General features: G+C 38.4%; 1 long non-coding RNA gene across 1 annotated transcript in view; it reads left to right on the plus strand.

The window, feature by feature from the left end:
* Positions 1-3407: 3407 nt before the first annotated feature.
* The window catches only part of LOC106146456, a 33001-nt gene continuing 25584 nt past the window's right edge, over positions 3408-10824 (plus strand). Inside the window, exon 1 of the long non-coding RNA XR_001230889.1 lies at positions 3408-3523. This is a non-coding gene — a long non-coding RNA (uncharacterized LOC106146456). The remainder of the gene's footprint in view (positions 3524-10824) is intronic.

Genomic DNA, 10824 nt, shown 5'->3' on the forward strand with positions numbered 1-10824 from the left:
AAAATCATCTTTCTCATGACTTCCATTACTCCATGGGACATGAATAGTACTTAACCTCTGATCTCATCAACATCACTGTCTTTAGGACTCAAGTTCTTTGGGAATTTGAACCACATTATCTTCCTTCCTTCAAACTCACATTTTCATATCAAATCAAGAGAGAAAAATACCTGTACATAGGTCATCAGAGAGCAAGAAATTTCTACCCTAAACTAGCAGCTAAGATTTAAAGGGAAATACTCTGTCTCTGAGGACTGAGAGACATGTTAGGAGAAAGACTTAGAGAAGCACCTCCAAAAAGAGAGACAGATGATGCCACTTGATCAGGTTTCATCCCACACCCACAATGGCCCTTCCAGGGCTTTTGCTTCAAGCATGGGGCTTGGGGCTCTATCCGTTACAGTACCAAAAGATCTGTCTTCAAGGAAGAAAAACCTTGTAAATACCCAGAGCACTCCTAAGGAGAAGCAACACTGCTTTGTTTGCTCTGACTACTTTCCCTTGTATTCCCTGAGAATAAAAACCAGAATTCAGAATTTAGACTTCAGCTTGTAGCTTCAGAATTCAAGCTACAATTAAGTTTAAATTTTCAAACCTTTGCTGTTAATCCTTTCTTAATTGACATGGATTGTATTCCCAATTATTAATGGAAGTGTAATTTTGGAGCTTAATTAAATGTTAAAATCACATTTCTGTCATTAAAAATGGTTTTAGATTTTTGGTTTTTTTTTTCCTAATGAGCTGTTTACCCTGCTGATAATTACAGTGTGGACAAAGGAGGAGATTGAAAAACAGGTCCAAAATAGTCAAAAAGAAATAGCTTTGCTATTGATAAAAATAATAACCTCGTGTACAGCAGGGGGTGGTAAGAAAGCCTAAATTTACTGCTGCTGTGTTGAATGTGCAAATGTCACTTCCTTAAAAAGGGAAAATTAGTTTTTAAGCCTGGTTTAGCAGCCAGAATCTCTGACTGTCTGCATAATATTGGATTTTTCAAGGCTTCTATGATGCCCTGGGGTGTGGTGTTTTGCATGCAAATTGCACTTATATAATGCTGAAGATGTTACATAAGGAAAAAATGAACACCCAAATCTTATCATTTTATTCTTTTTCATTCTTCTTTACAATAGTTCTAATCATTACTTTCAACTAGCATGGAAGAGCACCTCTGCGGTGCTTTTAAAGTTTTTAAATCTCATGACAATCATTAGGAAGAAGTAAACTTATCCAGTCTTTCTAGGTGAAGAAACTGAGGCTCTGAGATTTAAATGATTCAGCCATACATATGGAGGGAGGATGGTCTTTGTCCCACACTAGAACTTCTCAAACCAGAGAATGTGTCAGAACTTCCAGAGGACTTGTTAAAACACAGACTGCTGAACCCCAACCCAGAATCAATGATTCCAGTGATTCTTCGAGTGGAGCCTAGCAGTGTGTATTTTTAATGAGTTCCTAGGTTGTGCTGATACTGCAGGTCAGAGGGCACCACTTGAAAAATCACTGCTGTGCAACATGCTAACTTTTCCTCTGACTCTTAAACTTCAGGGCTAGAAGCCAGTCCAAAAGATCTTTCAATATAGGTGATTGCTCTCAGATAAAACATTACCTATGTGTGCCTGTTTTATAGACTAGTCATTAAAGAATTGCTGTGGGCAGCAGAGGGAGGGAACACCCTGCCCAGAGCCAGCCAGGTGATAAAGACCAGGCTATTCTCATTTATCATTAGGTTGACATTTAGTAGATAAGGTACCTTTAAAATACAAACATCTTGTTAGCTAGTTCCCCACACTACCCTCTCCTCTTAGGCTACACACAGTTGGAAGCGAGTTAGCATAAGAGGCAGTCCTTCACAGAGTGCAGAATCCAAGACTCATTGCCCCCATAAGGGGGAGGTAGAGAGGGGAATGAAGGAGAAAGGGGTGGGAGACAGGAGCCATCCCTTAGTCTGTGTCTAGGTCCCAGCTTCCCCAAGGCCTCACTCATTTCCAAAGAGCCCTTTTGTCACTCAGTCAAAATGAAATTCTCATCAAGACATCCAATATAAACTTGTAGACTTTGTGCACTAAACTAGCTTTTCAGGTTTTCAATTTAAAGGGTGCTTCTGGGGCTGGGGATTTAGCTCAGCAGCAGAAGCGCCTGCCTGGCAAGTGCAAGGTCGTGAGTTCGGTTCCTGGTACCGGAGAAAACCAAACCAAAAAAAAAAAAAAAAAAAAAAAAAATAAATAAAGGGTGCTTCCAAGTAGTGGCCAGGATGATGCCTGTCTGTCTGTCTGTCTGTCTCTCTCTCTCCACATATTAGAAATCTGTTTTCTCACAGTTTTGGAGATGCAAGTGCAGGATCAAGATGCTGCCAGTATTTGTTCCCCTTCCTGGCTTCTTGACTCCTGCAGCCTTGCTGTGCCCCTTAGACAACTTTTCCTCTGTGTGCAGGCAAGGGGGGAAAGAGAGATGGATGGAGAGAGAGCCTCATGTCTAAGTCTCTTATCAAATTGATACCACTCCTAGGCCCTATGTAATCTTTATTAACTCTTTATAGACCTTAGCTCAAAATATAGTTATACTTGAGGTTAGGACTTCAGCATATGAATGGGGGTATCCCAACCAAGTGCATACAGGGACCTAGGTCAATCCATGAACCTTTGTGGATCTCTCATTTTCATGCATAAAATAACAGGTTTGGGCCAAATGCTCTCATATATATCTTTCTCTCTATAAAGTAATTTTAGCACATTCTACCTCAGTGTTTGGTGATGCCCTGATCATCTTCCCCAATGCCACCTTCCCTTCATCTTCTATCAGACTCCAGGGGAGACACGGGATTCCCCAGCACTGCTGAATACACTCATTCCCCTGGGAAGAGCAGAGATGAAGACCTCAAACCCTCCCTGAACACACCAGAAGAATGGAGCCAACAGCAAGTGATGAGAAAGTTCTGACTCAGCAACTAGAGGAGCCTAAGGGGGCTTCAGCAGCTCTCAGATAATAGACCCAGGAGCAAAGAGCACTATGAATCCATTAAACACAAATCACATCACAGAAAATGGATCAGCCTTGGGATGAGCTTTATAAATGAGATCATGAAAGGGATAGAGTGTCTTTGATGTTGTAGACCTAAGGGACACTTAGAGCTAGAGCCTGGTATAACCATGAGATTGGCAGGCTTAAAGAAATACACAGTTACAGTTATAGATGAAGATGTAATTTTCCAAAGGAAAAGTTAACTTAACGCAGAAGAACTACACACACACATCCATTACATTAAATAATACTTGGTGACCATGGTCCCCAGCCTTAGTGTCTTGGTACCCAACACAGACAAGTCCGAACATGTTCGTTTGGAGAATGTGATCAGGCACAGGTGAGCATAAGCTTCTTGCCCAGCAGCAACTCCATTAGTTGTGGAAACAATGTGCAGGGATGCTGCTGATTCAGTGCAGACCACAGGAAAAGGTGCAGCCTCAGATCACATGAGCCCTTCCCGATCTGGTCCTTCCTGGCTCCTTGGGTCTTATCTCCATATGGGGTGAGTACTAAGCTCATAGTCACAGGTTTAACCATCCTGGAAGAAAGGCTTTTATCCTAGTGGATAAATCATTTTAGCAACTGCTTGTTAGTTTTTGGGGGGAAAAAGCAAGGAATACCAGATTCTTCAAATGGAGCACCTAAAGGAAGGCATACTGTTGGGGGATATTCATCTGGACTTCCTTCCGCCTGAGTCTCAGGTCTTATGGCGTGCCTGTTTATCATCGTCTTAGCATTAACACTACATCTTTATGTCATTTCTGTTTCTCTTCCTTCTTTTAGCTGCTGCCTTCCATCCCTGTTCTTTGCCACATTACCGAACACTCCTCCCACACTGGTTTCCTCTGCCCCCATGGCCTGCTTTTTCTGCCTACATCAGCACACCAACTGTGCCAGCCTGCCCACTCACGGTTTGTCCTTGCCCCTGGAGTGTCAAGTGAGCACCTATCCAGGCATTGTATGTGTAGCTCGTTCCTCTGGGTTCATGTTACCCAGAGGTCCTGTTTGTTACTGACTCATCTTTCTGCTACTTCGCCTGAATCAAAGATCTCAATTTTAGAAACTGAATGCTTAAGGCTTCCTTCATTTGGTGTCATCTGGGACTAAAGGTATGACAGTATCTTCTGCAACTTCCATATCAAGGAAGCAGCTCCAGCCAGCCCGGTTTTCTCAGTGCCTTACCCCTTTTTCCCATCTGCGTGCCTGGCACTCCTTTCATGGGGTGGGAATTGGACTTGTCTGACAACACACTGGAACTCTTGGCTATCAGTACTTGAAGGGATGACCTTTTTCACTGACCTTCATTTTGCCCATCTACCACATGCTAAATCACATTAATCTGACAATTACATATAAATTTTGCAGTGTACAAAAAGAATCAAAATGAAGTTGCTGGTAACTATTGTTTAGACACATTTTAGGCAGAAAAAAAAAAGTGGACTAACCACAATGTTCTATTTCACATCAGTAGTTGGGGAAAGACTGATATTTTGTGCCTATTGTTCCTCCCAAATGCGTCATTCCAATGCTCTGGATACTTGAATGAATTGCTTGTGCAGCACTGCTTTGGAGTTTATCTGTGTCACACTGACAATAAGATTTTAAAATACTGTAAGCAACATGGGGGATGTTCAGAATTTGCTTCTTCAAGGACATTTTTTACAAGGATAATAAAAATGGTTGCTATGAATATTTAACTCGCAAGATGCCTAATGCCTAACCATATTTTAACATCTATTTGGGGGGAGTCTGCAGAGAAAATAGCTACCCTCAGTACATGGGCAAAGAGAAGTCTCCTCGATACCTCTATGAACTAAAGCATATTGATAAAGATAGTGTGCATACTAGTTTTCCATGATCAGACATCTGCATAACAGCATTGAAATACTTTTATGCTCATTGATTTCTAAAATGTTGGTTTTGTTTTTCTTCATCTTGATAACAATCCTCTTGTCAAACCAACAATAAATACAAAATAGCCATGAAAATATAGATGAACAAATTGGCATCTTTTTTCCTGAGTTTTGAGATGGCAGAAAAGGAAAAGAATGTCCTTGGAGATGTTTTTCCTTATGCCCACATTCAGCATTTCAATCACACTAAGATTTAGGGATGCAGAAATGACAGACAAAATCATTACCCTCTGTGATACTCTTTAAAGACAGCTGTCAAATATTTCCAGTTGCCTATTTTCCAGGCACTTCCTGGTGGTTATGTGTTTGGCTGGCCCATGGGTCTACTTCTGGCTAAGAGGCCATGAGCAAACATGCTTATGTCACTTCCAGTCAGCTTATTTAATTGTCAGTACAAAGTTCTCCATTTCCTCTGCCACCATACTGCGTTGTGACAGAGGTGGTTCCTCAGGAATGTGACTGAGATACAACCCTTGGTGGGCCTAATCTAATCAGGTTAAGTCCTTTAAAAGAAGAGGAAGTATCAAAAGGAAAGGAACAGTTAATGCTTAAATGATTCATCTATCTTACATGCCTATAGCTGGTGATCTGAGCAAGTACTTTGAAGATAACAGTATGTAATATAACAACTATTGTTAATTTCCTATCATCTTGTTTTGAAATTCAGTGTCATTTTTATTGTTTTCTGTTGTTTTGGTTTGCCTTTGTGTTTGTTTTTTTTTTTTCCCCTTCTTCTTTTTAAAATAAAATTTTAAAAAACCACTCTTTTGTTGGCTGGAAAGAAAGCAAATAGCTAACAAGATATATATAACTTCAGGGAACTGAGTTCTGCCAACAAACATGCTTATGATGCTCTTGAATAAGCTTAGAAGAAGACTCTTTCCTTTTTTGTGCTGGGCTGTCTAGGAAAAACAAAGGAAATGAAATCCACCATGACAGGATCTGGATCATGGAAAAGTTGGTCATTGAAACTTCCAAGTTTTAGAGAGATAAAGCAACCTCAAAGGTCATTAAGGGAATTAGATGAAGATGATGTGAGGGAGATGCTTTTATCAACAGTGGGTCTCAACATGAGGATGACAGTGGATGCTCAGATAATATGCAGTTGTCACTAGGCTATCATTCCCTACTCCTCCACAAGTCCTCACTATTCATTATCATAAATTCATTATCATAAGGGGTGGTGCAGATAGAAAACACAAAGAGATTTCAAGAAGCACAGAGGTTAGAAAAGCAAACAAAATTTTCTTGCGCTCTCACCATTGGCTTTGTGTGATTAAAATATAGGACAGTAGCAGACCCTCAGAAAACAGTAGAAAAATAGCACCAATCTCTCTGCAGTCTCTGAGTTTTGTCTAAGAAATATCACACCACAAGTGTCCCTCCTATGGTGAGGCCCTTGACATATAATTCTTGCCTGCTCCCCTGACATTAAAGCACCTAACTTAAGCTCCAGTCATAAAAACTATTGCTTGATGAATAAACTACCTTCTCTCACCCAAGTTCCTTGCTTATGCTGCTCTTGATTTTCAAATCATATTATCTGGAGTTCTCCTGAGTGTCCTTCAAAACTCAGTTTGAGAGTTTTCTGTTGTTCCTTGATCTTCCAGGATGCTGAAGTGTTCCTTTCAGAGCACCTTGGACTTAACCTCTCTGCAAACATTTTCCATCTTTTATTATTGACGTTTACTCATCTGTTCTACTAAACTGTGAGCTCCTCAAGGGCCTCGCCTGTATTACTTCAAGATAGTGATAGGAGTAATTCATGACACACTCCTAAGTGCTGAATAAATACTTATTGGGTATGAGAAAGAATGAATTAAAAGTCATTGAGGTTGAGTATCTGAAATCCATCTTATAGCCACAAGAAAAGAGTCTAGTATCTGTCAGGATTATTTTGATGATTACTTCACGTATCTTAGACTTAATTGAAGTTCATAAAATCATCATCATTGACATGAGGCCTCAGTTTCTCAAAGCAAACACATAGAAGAACTACCCAGATTCAGACTCATGTGTTTACTTAAACAAGTTGGATTTTTTAGTCATGATTTGCTCTCTGTGAGTTCATTTTGCCTCAACAATTCCAGACAATAAATGAAATTCTGTGTTTTCAAAATTGTAGAACTACAACCAGGTCAATAAAATTGAATCCCAGCAAGTGAAAGGAATTTCACAGCCAAGGACATTGCCTAAAGGTATAAATTTGTCTTGTCACTGTTTTTGTGCCATTATGGACTTTAAACTTTCTATAGTTATGTATAAGCAATGTAGAGGGGAAGCAGTATGGATACAAAGCCATGTATAACTTCTCTAAGGGTCTTCCAACCATCTCCTCATCAAAGAGCCCACTGACTTTTGGGTCCAGATAATCTTGCAGATGCCCCAGGAGACCCAAGTTTCATCATGAAAACAGTCAATAATGTGTCAAGTTCAGAACCTCAATCTACACCCAAGTTCTCGGGAACAATTTCTTGTGACTCCTGTGACTTCCATTTACTTGTAACTTGAGAAGCAGAGGACCAAGTTCAAGCTCTTTCCAAACTTGTACTCTCAAAATAGTTGCCAGGCAGATCCAGATCCGCAGTCCATTGTTTTCTTTCAACTCGATTGTTCCTTTTAATGTTAAGTTTTAAAACTTGGAAATTTATCTTTTAATTCACCATGTCATTACAAGTGTATAGTTGAGAAAATGTAACAAAAAAGCAGAAAACTTCAAAAAAATTTTTCCTCTTTTCCCCTAACAATAAACCTTTCTTCCTAGTTAAGTTTCATTAATACTTACATGAAAAATAAGTTTTCATTTAATGACTGCCTGGTACTAAGGGGCAGGAAACTGGGAAAGTACTTCTAAACTATATTCATAAAAGTAATGATGATACAGTAGATTTAAGTAGATTTTAGAATTAATAATGAGCTTTCATTATTTTTCTCCTTTGACTTTCACAGCAGCCTTATAAGGGTTGGCTATGTAAGTCAGCAAACAAAAATTATTTATTGGAAAGAGCAAAGGTTTTAAAATTACACCATCCAGCTTCCAATTCTAATGGTGTCATTTATTAGTAATGTGATCTTTAACTAGTGGCTTGACCTATTCCCGCATCAATTTCTTCATAACCAAGATACCAATCTCTTGCTTGCATCATTCCCTGAATAAACACCTACTGAATGTCTATCATACTCCAGATACCTTTAGAAGTTTGAGAATACTGATAATATATGATGAAAATTCAAGAAAAACTAATAAAAAGAGTAACTACATTATGCTACATGAAATGCCTAGCATATGACAGTTTTTCAATAAATATGGTGGTCCCCTACTACGCTAATAAATGAAGAATAACTCTACTTTATAATTCAGAATAATCATATAACTTGTCCTTGGTCCCATACTAGTATGTGATAAAAAACAAATTGTACTTAAAACTGTACATGTCAGCCACGTCCCAACAAAAACACAAAACAACAACAACACTTCAGCTTAGCTTTTGGAAGATACTTTGTGAGGATGTAACTACTTACAGAAGTATCAGTCAGGTTAATGTACCCCAAAGTAAGTGTTCAGGTACCTTGGGAATAAAAATGGTGATTAATAACCCCTAGCTATAATGGTAAAGAGGTCAAGGTTCCCTTAACACAAGCTCTAGTCCAGAAAGAGCACAACCCTTGCCAAGATTGCTCTGAAGCAGGAGGAGAGCTGAAAGAATGAAGCCCTAGACTTGCTTTTTTCCTTTTTCTTAATCTTTTGCTGACAGCTCCCACTCGTCAAACTTAAAGAAAATCAGGCAAGCAGTCATAGTTCTGCAGTCTGTGGAATGAGTCGCTTAAACACAGAAAATATGAAGACAAGTAGAATCTCTTTCTACCCCAGCAACTTGCACCCGTTCTACAAGCCACACATACCTTTCCTCTGTCAAGACCCAATCAGCAATGCCATTTATCTTGAAATCCACAACCCACATTACTACAAAGTCCTGAGGTGGATAAGACCATTTACATCAGCCCTTTTCTGAGGATCTCCTTGAAAAATAGAACTTTAAATAATAAAGGGAAGTTATACAACATTCAGTAGTGAGACAATATAAGTAGATACGTTTTAAAATTAATTGCAATAGATACATTTTAAAAGAGACAGAAGAGTTTCTTTTTCCTCACAGCCAGGCCAGCATTTGCTACTGGTTATTTTCTTGATAATAACTATTCCTTCTAGAGTAAGATAGAATCTCAGCATTGTTTTAATTTGCATTTCTCCAATGACCAGTGATATTGAACATTTCTTCATGTATTGATTTTCCATTTGTACTTCTTCATCTGAGAAGTGTGTATTCATCTCAGATGCTTTTTTGCACTGAGTCTTTAAATTTGGGAGATTTTGATTTTTTTTTTTAATTCTTTATATGCTCTTTGAGGAGTAGCTGATTAAATTTTTTTCCCATTCTATGGGTTGTCTTTTCACTATATGAGTGGTTTCTTTTGCTGTCCAAAAGATTTCTAAGAAGATACTAGTTGTCAATATTATGTAGTATTTCCTGTGCAGTGGTGGTTTTGTTCATAAAGTCTTTGCCTATACCTATGCCTTCAAGAGTTCCACCTATTCTATTTTCCAGGAGAATTAGTTTTTTGTTTTAATATTGAGACATTTGATCTACTTTTAGTTTTGTACATGGTGATAGACATAGGTCTAGTTTTAGTCATCATCATGTGGAAAGCCAGTTTTTCCAGCACCATTTATTAAAGAGGCTATCTTTCTTCCAGAGAATGTTTGGCACCTTTGTCAAAGACCAAGTGAATGAGTGTGTTTGGAGTTGTTTCTGCATCTTCTAATCTGTTCCATTGATCTTTGGATCTGTTTTTGGTTTTTTGTTTTTTGGGTTGTTTTTTTTTTTTGCCATACCATGCTGTTTTTATCACACTGGCTCTGTAGTATAATTTCAGGTCCGGGATTGTGATGCGCCCTGACTTGCCTTTGTTGCCCAGAATTGCCTTTGCTATTCTGTGTCTCTTCTGGTTCCAAATCAATTTTAGGAATGTTTCTTCTAGTTCTGTGAGGTATGCTAATGGAATTTTGATTGGGATTGCATTAAATCTGTGTAACAATTTTGGGAGTATGGCCAATTGCACTATGTTGATTCTTCCTACCCAAGAGCAAGGGATAGCTTTTCATTTTCTGATATCATGTTCAACCTCTTTTTTCAGAGTATTATACTGTTCAGTGTAGAGATCTTTTGTTTTCTTTGTTAAATTGTTTCTCCACTGTTAGTGGGAGTAAAGACTGCTGCAACCACTGTGGAACTCAGTGTGGAGATTCCTCAGAAAACTAGGACTAGAGGTTCATTTGACCCAACTATTCCCCTTCTTGATATTTTCCCCAAAGAATTAAAAGCATCTTACCACAATGATATATGCACACCCATGATGATAACAATACAGTTTATAATAGCTAAATCTTGGAAATAGACCAAATGCTTATCAACTGATGAATGGATAAAAAGATGTGGATTTTTTATGCAATGGAGTACTACTCATCCATAAAGAAGGAGACATTTAAAGCTAAATTGATATATTTTAAGACCATACTCTTAAGTGAAATAAATCAGACACACATGCAAATATTGCAGTATCTCTCAGATGTGAGGAACTGAATGTGTAAATATGAACCAAAATATACAATATATATTGTGAAATTTAAAAAAAATGTTCAAAATAAAAGGGAAGTTGGGAGGAGAAAGGATGGATGAAGAAAAAATGAGAAAAGAAGTATAAAATAGAAACAGCTTTGTGAATAAGGAAGAGAAGAGGGGTGGAAGACAGGGGAATGGGAAAAAAGAATCAAGATATATCATGTACACGTACAAATTCCATATGATGAATGTGATCATTATAGATTGTA

This window comes from Chinchilla lanigera, unplaced genomic scaffold, assembly GCF_000276665.1.
Source record: "Chinchilla lanigera isolate Chin_1 unplaced genomic scaffold, ChiLan1.0 scaffold00079, whole genome shotgun sequence".
NCBI classification, from domain to species: Eukaryota; Metazoa; Chordata; class Mammalia; order Rodentia; family Chinchillidae; genus Chinchilla; species Chinchilla lanigera.